The following is a 17,553-nucleotide window of genomic DNA, read 5'->3' on the forward strand; positions in this document are numbered from 1 at the left end:
CATATGCTTGTCCTTAAGGACACGGTCCAGCACAGTGATGCTAAGGAGGCCACTATTGGAGATGATGGTGCATTGAGGATGCAGGGCAGGCTATGTGTGCCCAATGTAGATGGTTTGCGTGAGTTGATTCTCCAGGAGGCTCACAGTTCGCGGTACTCTATTCATCCGGGTGCCGCAAAGATGTATCAGGACTTGAAACAACATTACTGGTGGAGGAGAACATAAAAGAACATAGTAGAGTATGTGGCTCGATGTCTAAATTGCCAGCAGGTAAAATATGAGCATCAACGACTAGGTGGATTACTTCAGAAGTTAGAGAGAGCGGATCACTATGGATTTCGTTGTTGGACTCCCACAGACTCAGCGGAGGTTTGATGCAGTTTGGGTAATTATGGATAGACTGACCAAGTCGGCTCATTTCATTCCTGTGATGACTACCTATTCTTCTGAACAGATAGCTCGAATCTATATCCGTGAGATCGTCAGGCTTCATGGCGTACCGGTATCTATTATCTCTGACCGGGGTACACAGTTTACATCACGGTTCTGGAGAGCTGTATAGAATTAGTTGGGTACTAGGGTTGAGTTGAGCACAACATTTTACCCTCAGACGAACGGGCAGTCCGAGCGCACTATTCAGATATTAGAGGATATGCTAAGTGCGTGTGTGATAGATTTGGGGGTGATTGGGACCAGTTCTTGCCACTTGCAGAGTTTGATTACAATAACAGTTATCAGTCTAGCATTCAGATAGCACCGTATGAGGCTCTGTACGGTAGGCGATGTCGGTACCCAGTGGGTTGGTTCGAACCCGGCAAGGCCAGATTATTGGGTACAGACTTGGTTCAGGATGCCTTGGAAAAGGTGAAGGTGATTTAGGATAGACTTCGCACAACCCATTCCGGACAGAAGAGTTATGCGGATCGGAAGGTTCGTGATTGGCATTCATGATCGAAGAACGAGTCTTGATTCGGGTTTCGCCTATGAAGGGCGTTATGAGGTTTGGAAAGAAGGGCAAGCTGAGCCCAAGATTCACTGGTCCATTTGAGGTGTTGCGTCAAGTTGGGGAGGTTGCTTATGAGCTTGCCTTGCCTCCCAGTCTAGCAGGAGTTCATCCGGTATTCTATATTTCTATGCTCCGGAAGTATTACGGCGATCCGTCCTATGTGTTGGATTTCAACTTAGTTCAATTGGACAAAGATCTATCTTATGTTGAGGATCCAGTGACTATTTTAGACAGACATGTCAGAAAGCTAAGATCAAAGAACATTGCTTCTGTGAAGGTTCATTGGAGGGGACTGCCGATCGAGGAGGCGACTTGGGAGACCGAGCAGGATATGCGCATCAATTATCCTCATCTTTTCACTACTTCAGGTATATCTCTATGCTAGTTCGAGGACGAACGATTATTTTAAGAGGGGGAGGATGTAACGACCCGGCTGATCGATTTGAGAGTTAGAGCCCTGAACCCCTATTAACTGCTTTCCCCATATCTATTTCTGCTATTGTGACTTGCCGGGATGATTGGTTTTGAGTTAAGAATTTAATATGTAGTACGAAATAGATAGATGTTAACAAATTAAATAACACCCAACTATAAAGCAGATAAATTTAAATAAAAAGTTTCAGCTCAAGCATGTGAAATTGAGAAATAATATCTACTAATTATATAGAAATATTAAGATCTGTCGTTCTCCCAACACAAAAGAAAGTTACTCCATACTAGAGTTAGTACTACTAATGAAAATATTCTTGTCCATTAAATAAGAAAATAGAAAGAAATATTCAAGAAGAATAATTCTCGCTATTTAATTAAAAGGAGAAATCAAATAATTTCGAATATTGATAACTGAAGAAACTAATAACTGCAGACTTCTAAACATAGAAACACTTTATTTGCTTTTTTCCTCCCTCGAAGTCCGTCCCTCCAGCTTTGTAAAATGACGGTATTTATAGATATTTCCATTGCTTTTTGCCGTGTACAACAAATTTTCAGTAAACTTTGTTTTTCATCTTGCCAACTTGCCAACATTGAAATGAATTTTGATGAGAGAATGGTGTACATCAAGTGTACACGTGACTCTCGGTGATGCTAGCTTCTTTCTTTTCCATTTTCAACTTCCTCCTTCATTCTTATTTATTTCTTTATTTATATTTTGATATTACCTACAAGAAAATAATAATATCAGTATTAAGGATTCAATAACAACTCATATTATGCATAGTATTTTTATCTTATCAGAGTACGTAAATAACGTGTACCCAGTAAGAATATCACGACCCAATTTTTTCTCCGTGTGACATCGTGACGGCACCTAGTCTCTACAATTAGATAAGCCTAACATTTGCGGAATAATGAAATAAAAATATAAATTTAACCAACTATTCAAAAATACACAACAATCCCAAAACCCGAAACATCGTGAATCACAAATTACAGAAGGACAATTCTAGTGTCTCTATACATCAGAGTCTAACAAGGAAAAATACAGAAGATAATGGACATGAGAAAGAGTAGAAGGGGTCTCCGATGTCTGCGGATACGGCATATATACCCTGAAGTTTCCAAAACTGTCCTGGCTCACTGATAGTGCGGCTGATAAGGTGCACCTGGATCTGCACACGAAAAATATGTGCAGAGAGTAGAATGAGTACACCACAATCGGTACCCAGTAAGTGCCAAGCCTAACCTCGGTCGAGTAGTGACGAGGTCAGGTCAGGGCCCTACTGGTAAATATATAATATAACAATATAGAGTGTAATACCGCAATAAAATAAAAGCTTAAATTTAACAACAATGAAATCATAAAAGGTAACCACTCAGTACACAGAAACACAACAGGGGATCTCCCGAGATACCGTCTCGTAGTTTCAAACGTAAATGTGCAGGGGGATCTCCCGGAACACCGTTCCGTAGTCCCAAAGTAAATATGCAAGACAGGAGGATCTCCCGGAATACCGTTCCGTAGTCCCAAAGTAAATATACAGTACAGGGAGATCTCCCGGAATACCGTTCTGTAGTCCCAAAGTAAATATGCAGTACAGGGAATCTCCCGGAATACCGTTTCGCAGTCCCAAAGTAAATATGCAAGACAGGGGGATCTCCCGGAATACCGTTCCGTAGTCCCAAAGTAAATATGCAGCGCGAATGATAGAAATACAACTACATCACGAAATTCTTACAATTTAGACTAAGTATCAGTCAGGGAAGAAGCAGGAAATTCATTAAGCATGCTGCACATAATTCGCATAAACAATTAAGACACGTAGACATGTTGTATTAGACTAAACATGATAGCTACACATATAGAAACAACTCAATTAAAAATGAAAATAGATTAGTACTCATTAAAATGGTATAACTCAAAATAACAGGAAAAGCATGTTGCTGCTCGATAAGAAAATCGAGTTTTACCACAATTAGCCAGTGTACGTACTCGTCACCTCACGTACAAGACGTTCACATAGCATAAAAATCCCAAATCTTAAAGGGATTTCCCCCACACAAAGTTAGGCAAGCCACTTACCTCGAACCAAGCTCAATCAATCGGTCACAATACCTTTCCCACAAATATCCGACTCCAAATGGCCCAAATTTAGCCAAAAGCAATTACATATCATAAATACAACAATAATAGACCCATCTAATTAACGAAATTAACATTTTAATGAAAATTTTGAAATTAACTCAAAAATCTCCTGTGGGGCCCATGTCTTAGAATCGGGTAAAAATCATAAAATACGAAAGCTCATTCACTCACGAGTCTAACCATATCAAATTTACTAAAATCCGACACAAAATGGTCTTCTAAATCCACAAATCAAACTTCTAAATCCCTAACCTCCAATTCCCAATTTTCACCTTAAATACACACTAACTAGGTGGAAAAATACATGGGAAAGCACGATTATTGATCAAAAATAAGCACAAGGGACTTACCTCAAGAAACCCCTCAAAAATGCTCTCAAGAAGTCGCCAAACCAGAGCTCAAAATGTTGAAAATAAGCAAAAATCGCAAACAGTTACATTTAAGTGTTCTTTCCAGAAATGTCGCACCTACGGTCCATAGACGCACCTGTGGAATTTCCATCGCAGGTGCGGAAATGACTTAAGGGTATTGGGTCCGCATCTGCGAGCAATAGGCCGCACCAGCGCCCCCGCTCCTGCAAAATATTTTTGCTTCTGCGATCCCTCACGCCCTGGGCCCTTCCGCTTCTGCGCTCAATCTTCCGCATCTGCGGATGCGCAGATGCGGTTATACCCCCGCACCTGCGAGCTCTGGCCTCTTCCTTCCAAACCTCACCTGCGTCCCTTGGCTCGCTTCTGCGAGATCGCACCTACTGTCAGTGTTGCGCAGGTGCGATTACACCAGGTGCAGCAGCTTAAGCTATTCTTCCAAAACCAAATTTGATCCGTTAACCATCCAAAACACACGCGAGACCCCCGGGACCTCAACCAAACATACCAAAAAGTCCTAAAATACCATATGAACTTAGTCAAATCCACTAATCATATCAAAAAAATGGTAAAATCACAAATCATACTCCGATTCAAACTTAAAGAACTTGAAACTTCCAAATTCGACAACCGATGTCGAAACCATCCGAACCACGTCTGATTGATCCCAAATTTTGCACACAAGTTATATTAAACACTACGGACCTACTCCAACTTCCGGAATCATATTCCGACCCCGATATCAAAATTTTCACTACCGGTCCAAAACTCAAAAATTTGACTTTCTCTATTTCAAGCCTAAATGAGCTACGGTCCCCAAAAACACATTCCGGACATGCCCCTAAGCCCAAAATCATCCAGTGGACTCACTAAAAAGAGCATATTTTAGTTCAAGTATATATTTCTGGTTCTTTAATATTAACATTTTAACGATTAATTTGTATAATCGAGATGAGTGCATTTAATTGTTCAAATATAGTAATAATATATAAATATAATCGTGAGAGGCATTTATAACATTTCTGAGAAATAGAAATTGAAGAATAAATATATCTACTATATAATAAAATTATTAAGTGAAGTCAGGATCCCAACAAATTTATTTCACAACTCAACTCTTTCTGATTTTCTCAAATAGTAATTAAAATAAGAAACGTCTATAGAATAGATATACCAATCTCTGTGGGTTCGACATCTTTCTATACTATTATTTGACAGAATACGAGTTTAAAATATACACACGCTAGAAACTCGTCATACTTATGCTACGCTTGCTGCACTTTTTTGTGCAGGACCTGAGACATATACTATCGGAGGACCTATCGGCGCGCACCCACGGTTATCCAGAGACTTAGTGGTGAGCTGCTTTTCTGAGTCATTGTGCAGCAACTAGTGCCTCTTCTTGTATTTGTATTCTGTCTATTTTATTCCAGACAATATTTAGAATTTTGTATAATCTATTAGATGCTCATACACTTGTGATACCAGATCTTGGCACACACACTAGTAGAATTTTTGGATTTAATTATTTTACTTGGGTTTTAATTTATCTTATTTTTCACATTGTCTTAATTTTTGCAAGTACTCCGAGTTTTATTATTCGGATAAATTTTTTTAAAAATGAATATATGTGTAAATCATTAGTTGGCTTGCCTAGCCGGGATGTTGGACGTCATCACGACCTACAGGTGAATTTGGGTCGTGACAATTAAGAACGATACACAAATAAAAAATTACAAAGAGATATTGTAAAGTAAAGATATGGTATTGCCAAAGGAAAAATTTTATATATTCCAAAAATATTTACAAAGGCACGACAAAACGGCCTCAATATAAACACAAAAGAAAAAATACCAAGGGAAAATCAAAAAAGAACTAAGGCATCTACGTATGGTCTTCACCGGGGCTCGACTAGTCACATGAACCGTCGGGACCCTCGAAAACTACGGAGCCTTTGGGAACCTCAAGCTCATAGAGTTTCTTTGCCTCGACCTCGAGTCTATTGGCTTTTTTGATCTCAGCCGATAGGTGAAAACCTCGGGGGTGAATCTCCTCGAGGGTCTCTCTCCGGGATAGCCACTTTACATAATCGGTGTTCGTCTTCAAGCGGGGCTCGACTATTTCCACATCAGCCTTATACTAGGCTATTATTTCCTCTACATTGGAGTTGATTGAAGTTTCCTCCAAGTTAGGCCTTAACGAAGTGTATTCTTGGCCAAGGGCATTCCGTTCCGTGATCGATAAGTTCATCTGTGCCCATAGTTCATCATTTAGCCGAGACCACTTGTCGGCCTTGTCCTTTGCCAGCCGGAGCTGGTCCTTGACTGATGCTTAGCTCCTCTTTTGTATCCTTTTTTCCGAAGCCAGCAAGTCCATCCTACCCCTCAACGCCTCGGTCGTGGCCTTGAATTCATCCATCTAATCCCGAAGCTGATCGATCAAGTCTATCTTCTCTTGGACTTGCGAAATTACGTTGTTTGTCATCACGAGTAGCTTCTCATTTTTAGCCTCAAAGATCCTTACCTTCTTGACCATATCGGCATGCTCCCATTTCATAGAAGAGGCCTCCTTCTGAGCCTTTTCTAGCTCAGCCCGGAGAGTTGGGAGATCCTTAAGAGCCTCATCTTGTTGTTCACTGAGAGCCCTATACATGTCCTTCTTCCGAATTTGCTCTTTGAGCTCGAACTCAAGCTGACTGATTTCCAAGCGAGATTGAAGGAAGCTTTCATGATGAAGCACTGAAGCGTGAAAAACAATGAGGTCATTAGAACATGCTAAGCAAAAATCCGCAAAGGATACAAAGGATAGACGTCTTACCCGGTTCAGTGCCTGTTGCGCCTCGTTGAAGAGGCTCGATATGCCTACTTCATTCATCTTTGCTTGTTCCTCCTCGGTAATCAGGAAACGAAAGTAGCTGGCCACGCCCACCGGAGCGGATAGCTCCCGAGCGTCCGCTGGGATAGTAAGAATGACCGTTCTGTTACGGTTGGGATCCACACTCGGGGCACGAAACTGCCTCACTAGTTTCGGGCTCGAGCTCGATTTGCCTACTCCCGATGGCACATCCTTTTTTTGGACCTCCAGGTGACCAAGCCCAGAGTAGTCCTCCAACGCGGTCATGTCCATTACGTCAAAGAACATGTTGAGGTCATCATCCGGGTCCGGTGCCATCTCATTTGATTTTTATTTTTCAGGTTGAGCCTCTTCGAACATGGACTTAGTGTGGGACGGTGACTCTGCGATGTCGATGACACCAGCTACCTCTTTCGGGTTAGGAGCGGCTTCTCGGGAGGCCGTGGCCTCTGACACTATCCCTGGTTCCCAAGGTAAAGGGGGATCAACCTATTGATCACCTTTTCCGGTTGCCGCCTGCTACCCCTTGTTGATGGTCGAATCGTGAGCAATGAACTCAAGATCGTCATCCTTGGGGTAATCCCTGAGCCGGTAGAGGGAACCAGAGTCTGGTACCCTGGACTTGGTGCTCTTTTTGTTGATTTTCCGAACCCGGACGACCACCCTCTTCTTCTTCACCTCGGCATCCGGGGAACCCGAGTACTTCCTCTTCTTCTTCTTCTTCTTCTTCTTCTTCTTCTTCTTCTTCTTCTTCTTCTTCTTCTTCTTCTTCTTCTTCTTCTTCTCCTCCTCCTCCTTTGCGGCAACCCCAGACTATACCGAAGAGGAGGGTTCGACGAGCGATAACGGATCTTCGTCCTCATCCAATGGCCTAAGCTCGGTGGTCTTGGGAAAATTGTGAGAAGGAAGAAGACTTAGCGAAATACAAGTCTAGCGTGTGAGTGTAATCATTCGGGAGAAAGCCTCACCATAGGAATGGGCCTCCCACTTTCCCTTCGAAAGCTTGCGCCATGCAAGCTCGAAGTAAGACATCTATTTGCATATCCCCTCGATCCACTCCTTGAAGTGGGGGACTGCATTAGGAACTCCGACAACCACTGCACAAGGATAAATACATGCAATTAGGAAAAGAATAAAAGGGAGTGTCAAATACTCAAGAAAGAAAAGACTTACGGGATGCGTTCCACTTTTCGTGGAACGGTAGAAATTCGGAGGGAATGAGGTCTTCGATTTTTACCCGAACGAACCTCTCCTTCCAACCTCGATCTCGATCCTCATCGATGCTCGAAAACAGAGCTTTACTTCCTCGACGAACGAGCTTGATCAACCCCATCGAAAGATTCGGGGACTGTAGAGACGAAGTATATGGTCGAGGGTGAACCGATGTGCTTCGGTGTTGTTTACGAAGTGAAGGAGGAGGATTACGATCGTCCAAAAGAACGGGTGAATCTGCCCAAGGTAGACCTCATACCTTTTGTAGAAGTCGAGGACTATAGGGTCCACCGGGATAAGCGGGAAGGGGTAAGTGTAAAAACTTAGGTACCCCTCCACGTGAGTAGTGATGTCTTCGTTGGGCCCATGGACGACCACCTCCTTGCCCTCCCAGTTACAGTCTGCTTGAACTGCAGGGAGTGTCTCCTCAGTAACGGAGCATATGTACCTCCATGCTTTCTCGCCTCGGTCCTGTTGACCGGAGGCCTTCTCGACGTTGAATCCGTTCTCAATAGAGCAGCTCCCGGGGATGAAACTCTTCAAGGAAGGCTCCTGGGCCACCTAAGGAATGGCCACCTCGGTATCTGTGGTCGGTGTGAGCACCTAATTTTTGACTTTGTTTAAATTTTTATCACATTCTACTATGTTATTACTTTTAGAAATTTAATATATATGTTTTTAGCTTTGTTACATTTTTTTTATATAGGGTAAGAATTAAAAATAATTTAAAAGGTCAAATTATTACTATTAGTATTATTTTTATTTTTTCTCTTTATTTTTAAATAAAATAAATTTTAAAAAAACCGAAAAAAATGAATTTGTTTTTAATTTTTGGATGAGAATAAAATAATAGGATAATTAAAAGTATGGAATAAAAAAAGGTAAAAGTAAAAGTAGGTGGAGATTAGTTTTTTAAAAAAGTAAAAGAAAGTGAAAAATTTTAAAAATAAAAGTAAAAGAATGTGAAAATTTAAAAACTGAAAAGTAAAAGAAGTTGGAATTAAAAAATAAAAGTAAAGGTAGCTGAAATTTATTTTTAAAAAAAGTAAAATAAAGTAGAAATTAAAAAAAAGAAAAGTAAGATAAGTGGAAATTTTAAAAAAAAGTAAAAAAAGTTGAAAAAAAAAGAAGTAAAAAGTGAAAAATTTAAAAAATAAAAGTAAAGGAAAGTGGGGAATTAATTATTTTTAAAAAAAAGAAAAATGGGAAGTGAGAATGTTTTTTTAATTAAAAAATAATAAAATAATAATAATAAGAAAATCTGAAAAAATTCTGAATTTCTTTTTTCTATAAATAGAAGAGAAATGTGAGGTGAAAAGGGGAGGATGAAGGAGAAAAAAAGAAGGGAGGAGGTAATTGAGAGAAATTATTTTTTTTCTTCTACGCTAAGAGAATTTTTACTCGTGTCATTCTTTCTTCGTCTTTCTTTCAAACAATCCAGCAAGTCATCACCCAAAACCCAACAAAAATACTTCATAACATCCTTTTTTACACGCCAAAAAGTGGAGTCAATAGTCGAGGTCAAGGATTCCGTAGGAGCTCCGTTCACAAGGTTTGATGTTATTTGTCGCTTATGCTTGTTCGACGTTCGTCTGAGTTATTGTACCTGTTCTTGGAGACTTATTTAATTGAAATGCTATATGCTTAATCATGTTTTCGGAAATATGATATTCAAACTTGCTTTAAAGTTAGGAAGATTTGGACCCTAATGAGTTTGAGCTTAAATTGTTGGGTTGTAGGGTATTGGTATATGATGATTTATTTATTCAAATATCTAAAATCATATACTTCTTCCACAAGTAATTCCATAATTCATGGCCTTCACAATAATCTCAAACTTAGGAAGGAAACAAATCATGAATGCGCTAGAATGCTTTAAGAATACTCATAATTAATTGAATCATCGTGATTATGTATACGTTCGCGTGACATAATTACGATTCCCAAAAGTAAAATCAAGGTATGCGTTCTCGCAACTTTGGGAGAAACAACCTTAAATATAATAAAAATGCTATTAATTGCGTGCATGTACATGTGACATGATTTTGGCACAATAAACAAAACGGATTCACACACGTGATTCGTTTCAAAGATAATTCCATATTTTAATATAAAAGCGGACAAATAAAACATGAAAATCAATAAATCACAATTTATATAAAACTAATTCAAGCAAAGTTGTAGTCAATAAAGTGACCGTGCTAGAACTACGGGACTCGGAGAATGCCTTGCTTTCTTCTCTCCAGTCAACAGAATTCCTTACCCGGACTTTGTTTTCGCAGACCAATAATAATAGAGTCAAACCTTTCTTTGACTAGGGATTCAAATAAATGCTGACTTGGAACACCCAAAAAATCAATTCCAAGTGGCGACTCTGTAAATAAAATATTCCCTATTCAAATTTGTCACTTTAATTGGAGTAACTTTTTAATCCACAATAATCCATAACACATATATCTTTTGGGGCTAAAAGAGGCGTGACAGCTCTGGCGACTCTACTGGGAAAAATAACCCAGAACTTCAGGTTCAGGGTTCAAAATTCGAGTTTGTAATGTGATCTATACTTGGCTTTCTTGATTGTTGATATTACTATGTTTGTGGGCCTAATGTGCTAATTGCCGCTCATTTACCGCTTTGATATTATTTGAACTATATAAACCGCATTCTTATGCCTCCCTTCCGAGTCTTCTGAATTTATGGTGCACACGTGCGCGTGGCCCACTATTCTGTTAGAGGTCATACCAAATAGAACGAGGTTGGATGAGTAACTAGGTTGGGTAGACTTTTGTGCTCCCGGTACGTTTTTCCCACCTCGGCTCGAGCTGTCCGCGTGGGTAAGCTAGGTCTAAAACACCCCCCCCCCACCCACCCAGGATTTTAAACCTAGAATAACATAGCCTCATGTCGTATCCCTAGTAGGAACGTTTGTTTGCATCATGTACATTTGACTTTGGGGACTCAACAAAGGGGTTGATGCATCCTACGTGCTATTTGTCGAGGTCATCAGTCGAAGACAATGAGATTAACTCGGGGACTGTCGTACAACGTTCAAGATCAATAATCGAAGAAGGCCATGCCGAAATCAACTCCACAAGTCTGACCTGGGATTGGAGGAATAAATATATCGAGTACCTAAAGAACGGGAAGCTTCCATCGGATCCTAAGGAATTGAGGACTCTACGTACGAAGGCCGTACGATTCACACTGGCCGAAGATGGAACACTATATAGAAGGATATTCGATGGACCATTGGCAATATGTTTGGAACCAGGATATACCGACTACGTCCTACGAGAAATCTACGAGGCACTTGCAGAAATCATTCCGGTGCCGAATCATTGGTTCACAAAGTCATCAAAGCAGGGTACTATTGGTCCGATATAGAAAAGGATACAAAAGAGTTTGTTCGAAAGTGCGAAAAATGTCAAAGATATGTGCCGATGATTCACCAACCAGGAGAGCAACTCCACTCAGTCTTATCCCCATGGACATTCATGAAGTGGGGAATGGATATCGTCGGCCCTCTACCATCGACCCCAGGTAAAGATAAATTCATTTTGTTTATGACTAACTATTTCTCTAAGTGGGTTGAAGCACAGGCTTTCAAGAAAATTAGAGAGAAAGAAGTCATAGACTTCATCTGGGACCACATTATATGCCGATTCGGGATGCCTGTCGAGATCATATGCGACAATGGCAAGCAATTCGCTGACATCAAAGTGACAAAGTTTCTCGAAGATCACAAAATAAAAAGGATCCCGTCGACGCCATATCATCCTAGTGGGAACGGACAAGCATAATCGACAAACAAGACCATCATTCAAAATCTAAAGAAAAGATTGAACGACGCTAAGGGAAAATGGAGAGAAATACTGCCCGAAATCCTTTGGGCGTATCGAACAACGTCAAAATCCAGTACGGGGGCAACACCGTTCTCTTTAGTATATGGCACTGAAGCTCTGATCCCGGTTGAAGTCGGGGAACCTAACGTCAGGTTTCGATATACAACCGAAGAGTCAAATCACGAGGCTATGAATACAAGCCTCGAATTGCTAGATGAAAAATGGGAAGTCACCCTCGTTCGAATGGTCGCACAGAAACAACAGATTGAAAGGTACTACAATCGAAGAGCCAACCTTCGACACTTTAAAATTGGGGACTTGGTTCTGAGGAAGGTCACCCTCAATACTCGAGACCCAAACGAAGGAAAACTTGGCCCGAACTGGGAGGGACCATATCAGGTCCTCGATATCATCGAAAAAGGATCCTACAAACTTGGCACGATGAACGGCGAACAATTACCAAACAATTGGAACATATCACTCCTCAAACGATATTACTGCTAAGGTACGACCTTCTCCATTTTCGTTTATATTTTATACTAACCATTTGCAGGTGTTTAATCGAAGACACTAAAGGATTCTTTAAATACAAAGTCCTTAGGTCTAAAAGCACGCGTTGCACTCTTTTTTTCTTAGATCAATTTTTGTCCCAAATGGGTTTTTCCAGCGAGGTTTTTAACGAGGTAATCATTGTTCGTGCTAACTTAGAGCAATTCAAAAGTATCCGAGGCTCCTTTACAATCAACCTCGAATACTGGGGTGCATCACCCTTGGATAGTTACAAGGAAAATATTTTGTGTCGACAGGGTCTCGATAGGTAAAGGACCAAACGGTCAAATGAACCGTGTCCATGTAGATTACTCGAACCCTAATGGCAAAATATGTACGCATGTATAATCTATTGAAAGAAGTATTTTTCCTTACCAAATGTTCCATGCCTTAGAGAAATTTATATTTTACAATTTCATACTTATGATCTATTGTGGAAACTGGCTTAAGGGCCGATCACAACTGAAGTTCAAACAATTTACCCTATACTCGGGGACTGCCGTCCAAAAAATCGACATGATCGAATTACTAAACCTCGAAATCGTAAGACCTTAAAAAGGTAATCCTAGAGTTTATAGGCCACAGCCACCCCACTCGGGGACTGCTATACTTCGAACGAGTTCGAAGTATAGCAGGGAAACAAGCCTAAGGGGCAAATCCCAAATTAAAGGCTACGGCCAAATTAATACGGTTCGGAGATGTCCGAATTCCGTTATAAAATAGGCCTTCAAATATTCTCATAAACCGATTAAAAAAGGCAATCCTCGGCTGAATTACTAAGGGTCTCAATAATATCAACCCTCAAAAAACCCTAAGGGGTATCGAATTGTTCGAACTCCCGGACAATTTTGTGCTAAGGCATAAAAAAGCAAAGGATTTTGATAACACCAATCCTCAAAAAACCTAATGGGTACAAATTTATCTCGTGCTAAGGTATGGCAAATTTTTATGATTAATTTTTCAAGCCGAAAAGGGGGAAAAGCCATTCTTTTGAGGCCATATCGGCCTAATTCAAGAGCCTAAGGGCCATTTTATTTTTTGAGTTCGAGAAATCATCCTTACTCAACTAAAACCTAAGGGTCACTCTACTTCAAGTTCGAGCAAGTACTCACTCGATTTTAAAGACTACACGGGCCCGACTTCGGTCTAGTTGCCTAAAGTCCCAAACTTGTGAGCAAAATCTCCATAAGTCATGAAGGCATGAATGAAATAGAATTTTCACGAGGCAGGAAAAAGAATAAAGACAAGTCAAAGAGAGAAAAAAAGATCTTTTATCTATACGAAAATATTTACAAGGACCGATCAGGGTCCCGCACAAAAAATCAAAAAAGAAAAAGCCTAAGATTCCTAATTTTCCTTGGGGGCAGCTTCTTCTCCATCGAGGTCCTCCCTATTCTCGGACCCGCTCTTGCTTCCATCATCATCATTATCGAAAAAGGCCAGTGCTCCAGCATCAGCTTCATACTCTTTAGCTTTTATTATCTCGTCAGTAAGATCGAAACCTCGAGCATGGATCTCCTCAAGGGTTTCCTTCTGAGATTGGCTTTTGGCGAGTTCAACAATCCAATGTGCTCGAGTTTGAGTGGTCTCAGCTGCCTCTCTCGCTTGGACTTGAGCGGCTTCAGCATTGGCCCGATAGAACGGCTACGATTGCCTCTGTTCGGCTTTAGATTTGGCCTTTGCAAGTTCGGAAGCCAATCGAGCCTCGAGCTTCTTTATTTTCTTTGCCTGAGCTGAGCTTTTTTCCTTCATGCATCGAAGTTGTCTTTTGACCGATGACAATTGGGCTCGAGCAGCCTCTTTTTCAGCAGCAAAGCGGTCCATACTTTCTTTCCACCCCAAGATCTCCGCTTTCATCATGTCGACCTCCTAGCGGAATTGCTCAATCCTTTCGACCTTTTGCTGCATCTGTGAGATTGAAATGTTAGCCACCGTTCCCAAATCGAGCCAATGAGCTTTTAAGATTTTCATTACCTGCTCGATCAGGTCGGTCTGATCTTGGTGAGCCTTGGCCAACTCGACTCGGAGGTCCTTGATCTCCTATTCTTTTTGCCCACTGAGAAGTTTAAGGGCATTTCTCTCATCCGTGAGCCCTCAGAGGTCGGCCTCACATCGGCTCAGCTCTGGTCGGGACTTTGAAAATGCCTCCTGATGGAGCGCCAAAGCCTATACCGAAAAAATAAAAAAAGTTAGACCAGAAGAGAAGAAATAAACTAAGTATGATATTGACAAAGGGAGTTGAACTCACCCGATTCAAGGCTTGTTGAGCTTTATCGAAGAGACTCGATACTTCATTCAGGTCGGTAGCATCCTCGACCCCGATAAAGTAACCATGGAAGAGGTCCTCCCCTCCATGGACCCCGTCTACTTCGGGAGTCCTCATAGCTTGGGCCTCCCGAATTGCCTCCTCGGAAAATGTAGGGAGAATCGACAACTCTATAATATTTATTGCCCCAAGTGAGCCACTTGGGGCGTTCTCCTCGCTGCGAAGGGCCTCGGCCCCGTCAGACATACCCGTCTTTTGCTCACCTTGGTGGGAGGCATCTTCGATCTTCGACGACTCAGGGACTTTGCCCGAGTCCTTTTCCAAGACCCCCTCGGCTCGAGGAGGAATCTCCTCAACCACCACCGACTCAGCGGCCTTTGGGGCCTCGATGGTTTTCTTTACTCGGTCCACCAATTCCGAGCCATCTTCTTCATCTTCTTCTTCTTCCTCCCTTAGTCGTTGTATCACATCCACAGGTAGGGCAATGGTGTCTTCCTTCGGCTTACGAACCGATTTCTTCTTAGGCTTTGGATCCTCGGAGGTTGAGGTCCTTTTCCTCTTATTATCCTTCGCCGGCTTCGGAACCGAGGTCGAAGTCTCCTCCTCATCAGACGGGGGCCTCATGACCGCATCCTTGCCCAGGCCTGTACACGATAAAATTGAATAAGTAGAAGAAGGGCATCTTAATCAAATCATCAAATACACAAAAAGTGGGCTTACCATGAGTCTTGGCCTCCCATCGGCCCTTTGCTACATCCAAGCGACCGCTACATCATGGAAATCGCACGGGGCATCCAAGCGACCGCTACATCATGGAAAAATACATCAATGAGAAAATACAAAGGAACAAATAATCCATGAAAGCTAATAGTGAGACGGTACTTACAATTCATGTTCCACTTCTCAGGAAATGACATCTTCTCGGCTCGGATTAGGTCGGAAGTCCTCACTCGAACGAACCGGACCATCCAGCCTCGATCCTTTTCCTCGTCTATGCTCGAGAACAACACTTTGGTAGCCCGACGTTGGAGTTTTATTAACCCGCCTCGATAGAGGCGGGGGCTATACAATCTGATAAGGTGATCGAGGGTGAAGGGGAGCCCCTAGACTTTGCTCATGAAGAATCGTAGCAGAATAGCAATTCGCCAAAAGGAAGGATGGATTTGGCCTAGGGTTATTTGATATTGACGGAAAAAATCAACGATGACGGGGTCGAGGGGTCCCAGCATAAAAGGGTAAGTGTAAACACTTAGAAACCCTTCCACATGGGTGGTGATGTCTTCTTCGGGGGTCGGAATCACCACCTCTTTGCTTTCCCAGTTGCAGTCTTTCTTTACCTGCTTAAGGTATCCCTCAGTTATCGAGCATATATACCTCGACATCGGCTCGCATCGACCAGGAATCGACGAGGCTTTATCGGTCTTAAAATCGGAGTTTAGCGCGTACCCCCCAGGAATGCATTCCTCAAGACGGGGTTTCACCGACGTTTTCCTGCCGACCGGTTGAGAAGATGAAACAACTTCTTTTTATGGTACCGTTTTTGACATCTTTGCCATTTTTGTGTAAGTTTGAAGAAGAGGAAGATAATAGGACTTGACGTTTGAGAAGGAATTAACAGCAAAACTTGAAGATTTATAAAAAGGAAGAACTTAGGAGATGTAAAAGCTTTGGAGATTAGAAGGAAGTGAAAGTAAAGTTTGAATCAATGAGGAAGGGGTCTATTTATTGGATTCACGGCGACGACTCAAAGGCACTAATGACCGACCACCAACTGATACTCATTAATGATTTGGAAAACTGTACCGACGGGACGTTTCGATCACTCATGTCGCTTACGTCATGAGGATGATGTCATGACAGGTCGAGGTAGAAAATCGAAAGCTCCATTCGTTTCTTATCATTTCACTCCAAAAAACGAGCGGACTATCTGTATACGGTTAAAACTGGGACCACCCGATTTTACTATTTAACTGAGACCGGGAGGTTGTATCGAATGATAGCCTCGTAATGGAACAGACTAAACCACGAGGATAAGGTACCGAGTTCAGAATCAAGATAGTTCAGAATCAAGATACCTATCGAGATCGAGGCTAGTAGCGATCGAAGCCAAATGAGACAGACATCGAGCAAGATCGAAGAAAGCACAATAACAGAAAGGCGAGATATCCGTGACTGGTCGAGGATCATGGCGTAAATCTCAGAACGGATCAAATCAGAAACAGTTAATTAGCTAATAATGGGATTTCCTTCTGTAATTAGAATTATACAATACGTGGAATTCCTCTACTGTAAAAAAGGGGGGTTCTAATCATTTGTAAAGGACATTGTTCACAAATACAAAAAGCAATATAATTCTTTTTCTCCTTTATACTGTTGTTCATCAGCTTGTTATATTGTAATTGTTCTTGCATCAACCAGTTCGAGAGTATCCAAACTCGAGAGTTGAGTTTCATTATAACACTGTTTTGCTTTACTTTATAGTTCATTTCTGTTATTAATCTTCATATTTATCAATTGGTATTAAGTGAAATCACGTGTCCTTAGAACCACATTATAAGTTTAATCGTTATCCAATTTTTCTGGGTAAACAAGGTTAGGGCAGGCATCCCGCGTTCACGTATGGTCTGTGAAGGACCGCACCCCAAGGGGTGTGATGTAGACAACCTAACCTAATACAAGTATTATTAGTTGCTTACATGGTTCGAACCCGTGACCTATAGGTCATATAGAAACAACTTTACAGTTACTCCGAGGCTCCCCTTACAAAAAAAAAAAAAAAAAGGGTTGATAGGAGTATATACGAGGGTGCTAGTATAAAGTTTAGAAATATTTGGCCTCATATTGATATTATCAAAACCTTGAGGGGGTAAACT

This window comes from Nicotiana tabacum, chromosome 21 (assembly GCF_000715075.1).
Source record: "Nicotiana tabacum cultivar K326 chromosome 21, ASM71507v2, whole genome shotgun sequence".
Taxonomy (NCBI): Eukaryota; Viridiplantae; Streptophyta; class Magnoliopsida; order Solanales; family Solanaceae; genus Nicotiana; species Nicotiana tabacum.